Source organism: Coregonus clupeaformis, chromosome 1, assembly GCF_020615455.1.
Source record: "Coregonus clupeaformis isolate EN_2021a chromosome 1, ASM2061545v1, whole genome shotgun sequence".
In the NCBI taxonomy this organism is placed as follows: domain Eukaryota; kingdom Metazoa; phylum Chordata; class Actinopteri; order Salmoniformes; family Salmonidae; genus Coregonus; species Coregonus clupeaformis.
Genome location: NC_059192.1, coordinates 25,291,096 through 25,302,145, shown reverse-complemented (window position 1 = coordinate 25,302,145; position 11,050 = coordinate 25,291,096).

The following is an 11,050-nucleotide window of genomic DNA, read 5'->3' as shown; positions in this document are numbered from 1 at the left end:
TTAAAGATGGATAACGTCATGAAGGTGGTCATCCAAACTGTTAATTTCATCCGATCCAGAAGCCTGAATCACCGTCAGTTTGACAGCCTTCTCAGAGAGAAAGACCACATCTATGGCCTGCCATACCACACTGAGGTAAGATGGTTAAGCCGAGGTGCTGTGCTGAGGCGTTTCTTTGATTTACGAGAAGAAATTGAACAGTTCATGGAAGAAAAGGGCAAACCAGTGTTAGAATTTCATTCCGCAGAATGGATGCCGGACCTTGCATTTATGGTGGATGTTACAGAGCACCTGAATAACTTGAACAAACAGCTGCAAGGGCGCAACAAAGTTGTCACGCAGTATTATGACAGCATACGTTCTTTCAAGTTGAAGCTGTCATTGTGGGAGACGCAACTTGCCGGTGGTGATGCAGCTCACTTCCCCTGTCTGAAAAATGTGTGCGCGACCCAACATGTGGCAGACATGAAGCGGTTCAAAGATAAAATAACTGGACTGTTACGGGAGTTTGAGCAACGCTTTCAGATTTATGTTTATATGTTTTTATGTTGATGTGCTATTGTTTTTAATTGATTTTATTTTATTTGTATATTTAACCTATTCTTGACTCTGTGGTTCTTGCACTTGTTTGGGGAACAGGATTTCATTATTTTTATCTACATTTCCGCCTGAGAAATGACACCCTGATATAGTTCTGTGATCTGTGAAACAGTTCTATTAATCACTGAGGCATTGTGTGTTTGTGTGTTCTTTTTCTTTAGAATTTTCAAATAAACTTGACGTGTTTTATGATTAATAGTGATGTTGTGCTTGTACTATTTTGGACACACTGTCCTCAGGCTCCAGCTTTATGTTGTATGTTGATCGTATTAAAACAAAGAAAACAATCTGAAGTTGTTGTTTTTAAGTTATATATACCATGATTTTTCCGGTCCGGCCCACTTGGGAATAGATTTTCCTCCATGTGGCCCCTGAGCTAAAATGAGTTTGACACCCCTGGTCTACAGTATCATTGAAACAGAAAATGTTAGAATATGATTGAATGGATGTTGAACATGATTTTAAATAATAAAGACTGTGAAATCTCTAAAATGTTTTAAAATGCCCGCAGATTTCACAAACTGGAACCACTTATGCATCAATTTGAGTGAACCACTAGGGGGCATCCTTGTCTAAGAATTCTAATTGAGGAATTCTAAAGATTTGGATCTTTGCAACTGTGTCAGTGTCACCAATGTTCCCTCTAATTTTGGGGAGCAAATTTGAGGTCTGTTGAGTGCAAACTTGAACGCTGTGAAAATTCTGTGCAACTGTTGGCGCGCGTTTACTGTACCCGCTTTAAGTTACAGTTATAACAGTGGCCAAGTAGGTTCTTAGATGTTATAGTCGAAGGGCACGGAGAACATGACGGCCACCAGCTCGCTACAATGGCATGTGCGCATGTCGAACAGCTCGTAAGTCAGCACGCCCACCACACCTGACGCCGTGTTATCGTCCTTGTCGAAGGAGCACACCTCGTTCTTGGCTGTGCGCACCGTGGGCTGTGGTGGGTTGAAGCTGAAGCCGCTGGACATGTAGATCCTAGTAAGACACAAGAAAGAAATGCCATGGGTAACTACATTTATATTTTGGTCATTTAGCAGATGCTCTTATCCAGAGCGACTTACAGTCATTGCATTCAACTAAGGTACTAGGTAAGACAACCACATATCACAGTCCTTTCTCAATAAAGCAGCTATCCGCAAAATCAGTGTTAGTAAGAGGTTCATGCCATGAAATGAGTCCCTTTTGCGTCCCTTTGATATTTTCAGTTTAAATTTGCACCAATATTGGATTTTAAAAGCCTGTTATATTAAATGAAGTGCCATTTTAATATAAACCACATGGAAAATGTAATACATCAGATATTTTTATATGAATAAAGACTTTTAACATGTCCCTCTGTGCACTCTGTGACTTCTTGGAAGATTTTAACCCACTTAACCCCAACATATTCTCCAAGTTTTCACCATCATTGTGAAGCCCTAGTTGTTGTTTTTTAAACTTTGACTAAGATATTTCTGAAGAATATTATTTATTTAATGTGATTAGTGATTCATTTGAAGGTAAAAAAAATTATATATCCCTCATTTTAAGGTCTCGTTTTAATAAAATAAACATTGAACATCTAATAGTCAAATCATAGTGTAAAAGCAGGTGAGCTGGTTCTACTCTTTTTGGTCATTTTCTGGTGTTTTGTGGTGGAAAACTGAGTAGGTCGAGCATAACACATCAACCCTGTTACCCATAGGCTATAAATGTTTTGTTTTTTAAATTGTGAAGCTTTCATTCAATTTCCCTTCCCTGTTGCACACAACACGTGTCCATTCCCCCTGTCACAAGGGGATTTATGTCTGATTTAAGAGGAAATTGTCAAACCTGTTACGGTCAACCCTGTTACTTTATTTGGCACTTAATGGGCACTTACTATAGTATATATATTTTTGTTACCTCTTGAGATGGGAAAACATGTTTTTTATTTAGTTGAACATGTACTAGTCATGACAGAATGTAAAAATTATGTAAAAGGTTTTTACACAAAAGTTGTTACACTACCCAAAAGGGTCCCATTTCGTGGAACGACCCAAGAAAAGACAAGTGCGAGTGTTAGTACATAAAAAGACTAACTAATGAAAATGCACCCAAATATATGGAGGTGAATGAGTCATAGCGTACCAACTCTAATTATGTGTAAATATACTATCTTGTATTGTTATTCTACAAATGGACAAAATTGATGGCGGACACGTGCCCCCCAAGTTTCCAACTTGGTCATGACGCCTCTGGAGTTGAATAAGTCTACTGTACACACCCCTAACCTAAAATAATGGACAAGCTTGGGGATATGCAATTACAGTAGCACAGATACAGAATTGTTCTTTAAATAACCTGTAGGTCTAAGCCCTTAGATCGCAATATCTACTAAGCTAACACATGGAATTGTTGTAAGATGTCATAAAATTGATAATTTAGCCATTTGATTTTGAATTTTAAGACCCCTGTAGATATTTATTTTTTATAAAAAAAAATATTTGATGAAATATTGAATTTAGCCTTTACTGCTATAGCCCATAGAAATGCATTGAATAACACATTCATAAATGGCAAAACAGACAGTCAAAAAATTAATCTTAAGGATCAAGGTTTTGAAGTGTCTGTCCCTGAGATATCAGACAATTCAGGGAAAACATTATAATAAAATACAGTGGGGGAAAAAAGTATTTAGTCAGCCACCAATTGTGCAAGTTCTCCCACTTAAAAATATGAGAGAGGCCTGTAATTTTCATCATAGGTACACTTCAACTATGACAGACAAAATTAGAAAGAAAAAAATCCAGAATATCACATTGTAGGATTTTTTATGAATTTATTTGCAAATGATGGTGGAAAATAAGTATTTGGTCAATAACAAAAGTTTCTCAATACTTTGTTATATACCCTTTGTTGGCAATGACACAGGTCAAACGTTTTCTGTAAGTCTTCACAAGGTTTTCACACACTGTTGCTGGTATTTTGGCCCATTCCTCCATGCAGATCTCCTCTAGAGCAGTGATGTTTTGGGGCTGTCGCTGGCCAACACAGACTTTCAACTCCCTCCAAAGATTTTCTATGGGGTTGAGATCTGGAGACTGGCTAGGCCACTCCAGGACCTTGAAATGCTTCTTACGAAGCCACTCCTTTGTTGCCCGGGCGGTGTGTTTGGGATCATTGTCATGCTGAAAGACCCAGCCACGTTTCATCTTCAATGCCCTTGCTGATGGAAGGAGCTTTTCACTCAAAATCTCACGATACATGGCCCCATTCATTCTTTCCTTTACACGGATCAGTCGTCCTGGTCCCTTTGCAGAAAAACAGCCCCAAAGCATGATGTTTCCACCCCCATGCTTCACAGTAGGTATGGTGTTCTTTGGATGCAACTCAGCATTCTTTGTCCTCCAAACACGACGAGTTGAGTTTTTACCAAAAATATCTATTTTGGTTTCATCTGACCATATGACATTCTCCCAATCCTCTTCTGGATCATCCAAATGCACTCTAGCAAACTTCAGACGGGCCTGGACATGTACTGGCTTAAGCAGGGGGACACGTCTGGCACTGCAGGATTTGAGTCCCTGGCGGCGTAGTGTGTTACTGATGGTAGGCTTTGTTACTTTGGTCCCAGCTCTCTGCAGGTCATTCACTAGGTCCCCCCGTGTGGTTCTGGGATTTTTGCTCACCGTTCTTGTGATCATTTTGACCCCATGGGGTGAGATATTGCGTGGAGCCCCAGATCGAGGGAGATTATCAGTGGTCTTGTATGTCTTCCATTTCCTAATAATTGCTCCCACAGTTGATTTCTTCAAACCAAGCTGCTTACCTATTGCAGATTCATTCTTCCCAGCCTGGTGCAGGTCTACAATTTTGTTTCTGGTGTCCTTTGACAGCTCTTTGGTCTTGGCCATAGTGGAGTTTGGAGTGTGACTGTTTGAGGTTGTGGACAGTTGTCTTTTATACTGATAACAAGTTCAAACAGGTTCCATTAATACAGGTAACGAGTGGAGGACAGAGGAGCCTCTTAAATAAGAAGTTACAGGTCTGTGAGAGCCAGACATCTTGCTTGTTTGTAGGTGACCAAATACTTATTTTCCACCATAATTTGCAAATAAATTCATTAAAAATCCTACAATGTGATTTTCTGGGGGAAAAATTCTCAATTTGTCTGTCATAGTTGACGTGTACCTATGATGAAAATTACAGGCCTCTCTCATCTTTTTAAGTGGGAGAACTTGCACAATTGGTGGCTGACTAAATACTTTTTTTCCCCACTGTATAATCATTTGGTCATGTTATTTTTGGCACCTTTTGCCATTTTTACAGCCTGATACTTGGTTAACTTCAGAAGACTCCACTGAAGCGTGTGTGCATTGTAGAGCAGAAAAACAGACACCTTTGTGAGAGTTTCCCCTTTTGATATTGGTGACATATTAGTTTGTAGCTCCAAAGGTTCGGTCTGGACAGTTGATTTTGTGAGAAGACCTCTTCGAAATGAGGTCTGCGACAGAGAGTTCAGACAACTGCCATAAATCTTGTGAATGTTGTAGGACCAAACAACCAACAGTGTCGTGAGAGTCTCCCTTTCAATATTGGTGACATATTAGTTTGTAGCTCACATGGTTCGGGTTTTACAGATGATTTCATGATGTTGTTGTTGTCCGGATCCTCTCATGTGTAGAAAAAGGCCACTTTCACAAGCCATATGTTACGGAATAGGCAAACTTTATATCAGTGGAAAGAGAGGATCGAGCTGCAGCCACTACAGGAAACAGTAAGTCTCTAGCATAAACACACGGGGAACTATTCAATATTCAAAATGACGTCACGGTGTAACGTCATTGGTGCTGTCAATGACAGGTCCTCCCTCTGTTTCTAGTCTAGCCATCTAAACCAGCCGACATGCCTGAGACCGCCGAATCCCACTCCGCCTAACTGACCACCAACCGCAACTGCACCGTCAAGATCACCAATGTCAGCGCATCTTATTGCCTCATCAACCCAAAGTAAGATGTGACCATCTAGCTTGCTTTAAACATGTTTTGGTTGGTGGTCAGTAAGGCAGCTTGGGATTCGGGCATGTTGGCTGGTTTAGAATTTCATTCATGTTTAAAGCAAGCTAGATGGTCACATCTTACTTTTGGTTGATGAGGCAATAAGATGCGCTGACATTGGTGATCTCGACGGTGCAGTTGCGGTTGGTGGTCAGTAAGGCGGCGTGGGATTCGGTGTTTCGGGCATGTTGGCTGGTTTAGAATTGTATTCATGTTTAAAGCAAGCTAAATGGTCACATCTTACTTTGGGTTGATGAGGCAATAAGATGCGCTGACATTGGTGATCTCGACGGTGCAGTTGCGGTTAGTGGTCAATAAGGCGGCGTGGGATTCGGCAGTCTCAGGCATGTTGGCTGGTTTAGATGGCTAGACTAGAAACAGGGGGGGGACCTGTCATTGACAGCACCATGGTGAGGTCTTAGGCATAGAATAGCTTAGCATAACATAACATAACACTGTCATTAGAATGATACAATATGTCAGAAATGTCTATGTGGAGAGACAGTCACTATTATGAGTGAAAACTGACGTTAAGTTTAAGTTTAACTGAAAGTTATCCCCCAAAAAACTATCAGTATCAATTCAATAATTTTCCTTTTTTATCTTACAAGCAATTTGAAAAGGCTAAATACAAAAACACACTTTTTTTTTACATTGTTGTACTTATCTGTTGTTGAATTTTTATCTTCCTCTGAAAATGACACTTACAACCTAATAAAGATGCATTATTGTATATTTCCTTTATTTCATATTAGTCTACACTATTGAGTTCAGAACAACTGTACTGTGCATTTAATTGAAAGTACCTATAAACTTACAGTACTTTTCACAAGTCTCACATAGAAAGCTGCAAGTTCTCTGACAACATGTACAGGTGAGGAAACGACACAAACTTGGAGGCACACCCTCACACATAGGGTATGTCTGCAACCATTTTCTAAGGTTTAAGATATTACTTTGGCTATACTCTAGTGGTTTTTGTTGTCAGTTCAACACACAAATTCCACTCACAAATGTTGTAAATGTTGTTTAATCAAACAATGACATCAAAGCAGTGAATTAATAAGGAAGTAATGAAGGAACTAGTGTTTTCCAGATAAATTCTGCTTTTTGCAGAAAATGCAGAAAATAATTGGTACATTGGTACATCTGTATTGTGAATTATATTTTAATTACTACACATTTCAAAAACAATATACCACAGATAACTAATAGTAATATAGAAATGCATTCTTAAAATAACAAAACTGTATTAAATAACTAATTGTTTATCAATAAAATTATTCAGGATGATTGGATAGAATTTCTATTTCTAAATGTATATGTTGTTTTACTCTTGTTTTATGTATCAGAAAAAACCCAATGCAAAATGCCATATACTCTACAGCCAAAATAGTCAGGTTCATCACAGGGTACATAAAGTACAATTAAGGTAAGTGGAAAAACATCCCAAACAGCCAGTCGCTGTTAGTGCATGAAGCAGGTTCAGTAGCTTAGGGTTGCCAGGTTTGGTCGGAAATCTAAAAGCCTTTACAGACATACTTGGCTACCAGTACTGTTTGTGCATGGAGCAGGTTCTGTGGCTTCAGGTTGCCAGGGATGAAACCAGAAAGCCAACACATACTTGGCTGGCTGTTGTTTAAAGGTGCAAAATGTAACCTTTTAGGCGACCCAACCAAATTCACATAGAAAAAAGAGTTATAGATCCGTCATTCTCATTGAAAGCAAGTCTAAGAAGCGGTAGATCTGTTCTAGGTGCGCTATTCCTATGCTTCCCATTCTTAAGTTTAATTTTTTTGCGTTTTTACATTCGGTTTTGTACACCAGCTTCAAAAAGCTAAAAATACAATAGTTTTGGTAATTGAAAATATATTTCACAGCAGTTTAGATGGTACAATGATGCTCTACTCTTCACATTGCTTGTTTTGTCACATAAACTGAAATGAGACGAATATTAGAATTTTAGCAACTAGGAAATGGCGGAGCAATTTCTGCATATTGCACCTTTAATGAAATGTGGTATCTGGCAAGTGTGAGTTGATAATACCATGCACTTCTAGGGCTGTGCTGTTAAACCTCTACCCCTGAGTCACTTTAGGCAGATTCAACTTCATGGACCAGTTCCTATGAAAGGAGAACGCATCCATTGTCTTGTGCATGTGTCTACCAGTAGGCCTACTCTGTGGGCCTGTGAAACAGAGGCCTTATTTATAAAAGGACACATAAATGATCTGTATTGGACATACATTATCTCTTGGGACACATTATGGTATCCACCTACTAGCAGACTCTTAGTAATGGCTGAAGTATTTTTCTTTTGCAATACATATAATGCTTACCAAGGGAAAGATTGATTGACAAGGAGACAATTCATGTGTGCATAGTAGTTCCATATTCCTCTGCAGTCTGCATGTAGCAGCTTGCTCTGTTTCCACACAGTGAGCCCACGCAAGGTCTGAGGCATTATCACATTATTATACACAATGTTGTACATGATTATGCATTATTAGCATTAAAATATCAATTGCATACCTAGAGGTGCCTCAGAAAAAGGCCAGCAGTTACCGTTTTATGCAAGAAAAAACAATCTCATTACATTTGTCCCATAGACAAGTCTATACTGTATGCTCATCGTGTTTAGCTTAGGGTATATGTTGTTCTTTGCCAATGGGAAAGAGGAATCCTCATCTCTACTCCCCCACGTTTCTGAGGCTATCCTGTCGGGGGTTATGACAGCATTATTGAGTCACCGTCCCCTCTGTTGTGTCTCAAACACCCTCCGGTTGATGACACAATGCTCCTTGACCCACACAAAACATTTCCATGTCCCCTGTGCTCGTATGAGATACAGCTATGGTTGAGTGAGAAACATTTTATCCCAGTAGAACTCACAGTGTAATTGAAGACAATGTTGTCAATGGTAGACGGAATAATTCTGTCTAATGCCCATTCCAAATCGACCCCTTGCCCTTATATACTTGGTGATCTGCCAATATTTTTGGGCAAAAAAAAATGGTCTAATGTATTAGAAGGCAAGATATCAAGACGTTGATGTCCTCTTTTTGTCCTTAAATTTTATACATGTCTGTGAGCAGTGCCAAGCAGTAACACACCTAAATCTAGTATACATTTGACCACTAGGGGGAGTCCTTGTCTAATGTAGCAAGATATACAACTTGTTTGAGAGCACATTTTGCTGTATTTAAATGTCTATACGTTTAACCAAAAAGTGACTGTAAGGAATTTAGTGAACTAGGCCATAATATCACCCTTTTCCTCCTTGACCTCTTTTGTACATAAGATACATTTGATCATGTATTATCTGTGCAACACAAAACACCATCACAGTTTCATCTAAACCTTTTGTAATTTATTAATTAATAACAACACACACACGCACGTACGCACACACACACACACCATTACAACCGTTACAAACATTTCATGATGTCAGGTTCCAATAGGAGAAAGAGGAATCATCTTTGCTATGCCCCCTGCATTTATGAAGCTATACTGTCGGAGGCCATAACAGCATTATTGAGTAACTCTCCACTGGCTTTGCTCTGTCTGACATCTCAAACACCCTCCGGTTGGTGACACAGTGCTCCTAGCTCCAAGAGACATGCTTATATTCTATACATTTGATTGAGAGACCCACTTCATCAAAGCAGAACTCACATTGTAATAGGAATACACCACTGAGGATCACTGAAGAGTTCTGTGTAGAGGTCAGGATGTTGTTGTATGGAAAAGGTAATGGTTTGGAGACTGACTGATCTCAGCTAGGTTTGGACCCAAACAGAGATGTCTGGAATCACTTCAATATCTAATTAGCCTATATAGGGAGAAATAAATTTATTTTTTTATTTTTTATTAAACGCACATGTTTTTTAAAACTTTACACTAAACGTTTTACACAAAGGACAGCATGTTAATAATAAATGGCCAAGAAACTAGACCTGCTGTTTAAGATCCGGTATGGAAGCCAATTGTTTGCATCCAATTTTGGCTTTTTTTTTTCTTATCTAATGAACACCACACAAATCCTTAGTTTTTGGCAAACAATATACTTTTGCTCATGGGTGGGTGGAGGTGTACCCCTTTCTGTTCAACAAAGTAATTTCTGGAAAATATTTCTATCCATTTACCCATTTTGGCTCAATAGCACCCCTATACTCTACTAAGGCAAAAGTTAAGGATACAGTAACTTTGAAGCCTTTTTAAGTTAAGTCCTACAGATGTTGATCTAAATCTGATCACTCTGTTGTCGCTGAGAATTTTCCGCCGCAGGAAATGCAAATGAGCATCATGATTGACATAAATTCACTGAAAACCCACGGTTATATTACAGTATTGCACTTTTCATGTAGCCTAATTTTGGCCAGCTAATAGCCTAACCACCGATCAAGAGATGGTGGAGTGATTTCTGCATAGTGCATCTTTAATATTTACACAGATGCACTTCCTGCTGCCCCCGAGAGTATATCAGTTTTACAACCAAGTATCACAGATTATTGTGAAATAGACACAAATTGCTTCTTGGAAATTCGTGACAGGCACACAAAAAAGTGTATTTCTTTGTGCGCAGTACACAATTTTGTATACAGTGCATTTCAATCACAGCTAAAGACAGTAGGTTACAGAAACGATTGGATAGGGAGGATGGGTGGGCGTATAACAGAAAGTGTAGTAACCCAAATGTTGCGTGTTCCAATCTCATCAAGGACAACTTTAGCATTATTCCTAATTAGCAACTTTGCAACTACTTTTCGCTACTTTGCAACTGCTTAAATTGTTAGCTAACCCTTCTCCTAACCCTAACCTAACCTTAACCCTTTAACCTAACTCCTAACCTTAACCCTAACCTTGGCTTAACCCTTTAACTACTTAGCTAGCATGTTACCTAACCTTAACCCCTAACCCCTAAACCTAACCCTAACCTTAAACCCTAACCCGTAAACCTAAACCTAACCTTAACCCCTAACCCCTAAACCTAACCTTAACCCCTAACCCCTAAACCTAACCTTAACCCCTAACCTTAACCCCTAGCCTAGCTAACATTAGCCACCTAGCTAGCCTAGCTAATGTTAGCCACAACAAATTGGAATTTGTGTAATGTACACGAATGCGTTATGAAGAAAGAAAATCGTTTAATACACATGAAATGCGTTGTCATAAAAGTTGTGTAATACTGGTGTGCCTGTCACGAATTTTGAAGAAGTAATTTGTGTCTATTTTAAAATAAACTGTGATAGTGTGTTGTAGTTTATATTTCAAAGAAGCAAAGTGACCCCAAGATATGTACAGACGAATAGGTGTTTTATTTGTTTGGAGGAAAAATAAGTGTCTGTGTTTTTCAATCCTCTCACCTCAGGGAAGCCCCTCTCTCTCTCTCTCTCTCTCTCTCTCTCTCTCTCTCTCTCTCT